Source organism: Juglans microcarpa x Juglans regia, chromosome 2D, assembly GCF_004785595.1.
Source record: "Juglans microcarpa x Juglans regia isolate MS1-56 chromosome 2D, Jm3101_v1.0, whole genome shotgun sequence".
Lineage (NCBI taxonomy): Eukaryota > Viridiplantae > Streptophyta > Magnoliopsida > Fagales > Juglandaceae > Juglans > Juglans microcarpa x Juglans regia.
The window spans coordinates 23,507,067-23,511,562 of record NC_054596.1 but is presented as its reverse complement, the minus strand read 5'-3'; positions in this window follow the sequence as shown (position 1 = coordinate 23,511,562).

The window sequence follows — 4,496 nt, the reverse complement described above, 5'->3', positions numbered from 1 at the left end:
CCCGCGTCTTCTTTTAACTCTGCAACCCTAAACCCTAAGCTTCTACTCTCACTCAACAATGGACGCAGCATCCCTACTTCATTACAGAAACGCCAATGGTAGATCGAAGAACCGAACCGCGTCGCGTCGAGACCAATAATATCAGTTTTCTCTCTCCAATCGAGCGATTTTGGCCAATGCTGAGCTCTCATGGCAGACGTCGGTGGGGTCTCGGTTTGGCGTTGAAACCATCGGTGTACATCCCTAGTCTTCACTATGAAAAATTCTATACATCAGTCATTATTCATCATCTCACACTCCACATCTTATAAAAAAACACTCGCATGCCCTCTGAAAAATACCCACACATCTTATGAAAAAGCTATAGGTGTGAGGTGTGGGAGTGAATAGTAGCTGATGCATAGTATTCCTCACTCACTATATATATAAGTCTCAAATGTATAAATTGGGAATTTATAAAAGACTTGTACAAAATTTGTACATTTAGAGTTAAAAATATAATTGTACAAATGAGACCCATATTTTTACAAAAACTTTGTATAAGACTTATTTAGATTTTGTATTTTGTATTACTCTTTAAAAAAAAATTAAAAAATATCTAAAACATCTCATTTTCTTTTCGGTGGTTCCAAGAAGCAAGCTCTTGGGTACGTTAAACTTTGGGGGTTCAAAAAAGTATTTTTTTTATTATTTTGGGCAACTTTACTACTATTTATATAAAAGACTAAAGCCAGAGTACATCAGAGATTGTTTAGACATCAGTGTAATAATTATACAGATGAGAGGAGCGGGTCCTTCTCACTATGAAAATTCAATAAGGAATGAGGAATTTGGATTAAGGTGATGTTTTCATAGACTTACATCACTGTTGCCTATTGCACTAGATCGTGCGCGCATCGATTTTTTTACCGATAAATTTTGCTGACTTTTCAAGCTTTAAAAGAAAGGAGATGATATTTTATCTCTAATGATTGGACTTGCGATCCAATCATTTTCAGCTGCTGAATTAGTGATTGCTACTATTGTGGTGCTTGAGTCTCCTTCCGGAATTATTTTTGCATCCCCAATCTCTTTGCTTCGGATATTGCCTTCAAGGCTGCTCTTACTTCACCGAGGTTTGGGCTGACACCGGTAATGTAATCTTCATTGACTTTTGTTTGTCATCATCTGGGTTCAAAAAACGATTACTAAATAGGATCTCATGTCTTTCTCCTGAAATTTTAGTGCTAAACTTCATGTTTCACATTGAACTATTCGGAAAATTGTGTCTCGAGCTTGGAATGCTATCTATGTTACTAACCATAGAGGAGGCCTTGCGTTTAGAAAGCATGCATGACTTGAATGGTTTATTTGAAGCAAAATTAGGATGGATTTATATATCCTTGGTAACAAAGGTAATCATGGGATGCAAGCTGCCTGAAATAATTATATTCAACACAATTTTTTTTATTATTATTACATTTTATCTTGAGATTTTGGATTCCAGCCTTTGTTTTTGTAAATGAGATGAAATGAGTTGTGCTGTGTTGAGATTAAAGTTAAAAAATTGAATAAAATATTGTTAGAATATATATATTTTAAATATTATTTTTGTTTTGAAATTTGAAAAAGTTAGATTTTTTATTTTATTTTGTGTGAAAATTTGAAAAAATTGTAATGATTAGATTAGATACGATAAGTTGCGAAAATAAACGAGGAATAGAACATTTGGTATCTACATTGGTGTGTCACTTTCAAGAGTACATGAATATATATTCCTAAAATAAAAACAATAATTCATTTGTATATCTCAAATTTATTAATCCAACATCAATGTTCGAAAGCTTGAATATAGATATAGTTAATGTTGTTACATTTTAATAAAAATTTATTTTGTAACGATGATCTTTTAAATTGCAACTTTTGGATTAAAGCATTAATATAGATTTATATTTGCATTCCGTTGCAGATTTTCTTATATTAAGCTGTTTGCATTCGAATATGAATTAAGATGAATTGTGAATAATAATAAAATTTATAAGTTAAAATTGATGAATAATAATGAATAATAACGAGATGTTATTGAGGCGGTAGGCATGCATTCATGGCTATTGAGGTGCTAGTTTTCCGTTCTACGTTTTCTTTCTGTAGGCATGCTTTGCATTTATGGCTATTGAGGTGCTAGTTTCCAGCTACGACCTTAATTCATGTATATACGTTATCCTTCTTTTGACTGACGGGAAAATAGCTCCAGCTTGAGAAAGTATTTTCAACTTTTGATTGATTATGATTTTTTACGGTTTTGTTTTAGAAAAATGATAAATACACAACATATTTTACAATATTTATATAACAATATTTTAAAAAGAGAGATATTTTTGTAAAATATTTTATAAAACTAATATTATTTTATAAAAATATCCTTATTTTATAATGTATTGTAAAAAATGTTGTAAAAAGTGTTTTAAGGCTCAGCCGTTTCAAATCATTATTTTGTGCGTTAACTTATGCAGAGTTTAATTCTTCGGTTACTTCATGAGTCGTTTTACAGTGTAATTATTAGCAGTTTTTTCTACCCTATAAATAGGTGCTTTGGTTATCAGTAAGAGACGGTGCACAAAAATTTCATACGATTTCATCTGATAGTTTTTGTGTGTTCCAGAGATTCCAGGTAAAAGAGAGGTATTTCTTTTGTGGAGCTTTGAGTTGAACTATTTGTGTAGAATTGGTTCGGACTATATAATGATCAGTTGTATCCTGAAGGAATTAAGTCGAGGAGTTCTGCTGTACTGATTAATTTGAGATCTTGTATATCGCATAGAGTTTGAATCTCTTTAAAGAGAGCGATATTTCCGTATTTCAGTTCAAACTGATTTCGTTTAAATTTTAATTTAATTATAATTTTTATTACATTATTATGTATTTCATCTACAGTTTAACTTAACGCTGACGGTTAATTTTGGGGTGCAACATAGATTTGTCACAACCTGATCATGTCCCAAAGGCACCTGACAAGGCATATTTTCATACTTAGCTTCCAAATTTTTATTATCTATAGTCCTATCTAGGGATGTAATATATATTTTATTAATTATATTTTAAAACAAAAACGTGTCACATTAATAAAAATGAGAATAAAATAATAAAAATTCAACCTCCTAATTTAAGGAGCGAGCGGTGCTAGCACGGGTTGGTCCCCACAAAGAACAAATTTTTTTTTATTTGTTTATTTATTTATTTTTTTATATTCTTAAATTTTTTTTTAAAAAAAATCATAACATCGTTAAAAAATATTTCATTAATTACTAAGTATAATTTTTTATTTTTTTTGCATTATTACAAATCCTCGAGACATTTTTTTGGGATGATTTAGTATTTATGTTTAAAGAAAAGATATTTACAATTATGAATTGTGTTGGTATTTTTTAATAAATAATTTGTATTAATAACGTTTCGTTTTTAAAAGGTCATAACCGTTGGTTTCTATCAGTTGAAGTTTTGCGGCATTTTTTACAGTTTAAACGTTCGTGTTCATTAAGGCATTCATGGTTGTTAACGTTGTCTTTTTATTATTTGGAAATGAACGTTTAACGTCTGGTGTTAATTCCTTGTACCTGAAAAATCTTTACGTTGGGTATCTATTTTTTATTCCAAATTGTTAAAGTCAAAGTCATTTTTATGGTCAAGCAACGTTACGCATCAACCTGTAATCGTAGCATATTATATAATTTTTTAACTGTAGCATATTACATAATTTTGTTTTTTTTAACTGTAATACATGAAATGTGCTGCGGCTATGACTGATACGAATAATTTTCCTTCATGGCCTCTTATACGTTTCTTTCATTAATTAGTCATAACTGCTAACAGCTTTATGGCAGTTAGTTCTTGTAGTTGAAAAAAGATCACGTAGAGGGGTTATTACGGGGGGTTGTTTTTAAAGGCGTGACCGACCCTTTATTTTTGGTATTCGTCCAGAGTTGTTTTCGATTTTGAGCGAGAGAAAAGAAAAAAGTTTAGTTGGTTAGAGTATTTTTACATAAAAGAAACGACGTTTTTTTTAATGGAGTTTTGGGCCCAACTACTCATATAGAGTATGTTTGAGTCATACGATTATCAATTAAACTATTATATATTAGAGGAGTCAAAATAAGAAGAGCTCTATTGTATCGATTAATTTGAGATTTTGTACATCGTAAAGGACTTGAATCTTTTTAAAAAAAGAGATGTTTTCGTGCCTCAATCCAAACTGACTTCGTTTTAATTTTAATTTCATTGTAATGTTTATTATATTATTGTATATTTTTTCATTAAATTGTGCAACTGCTACGTAAATGTTTTGAAAAAATAAATAAAACATAGAATTCACATAAAAAAATTAATATTTTAATAGTGTACCTTACTCTTTTTCAAATGGATTATGCGACTTTTTCATTCTTTATGATTATATATAAAATTACTCTTCTATTAATTTACCTTCGTCAAATGATTTATTAGATAGTCAAAAACAGAGAATC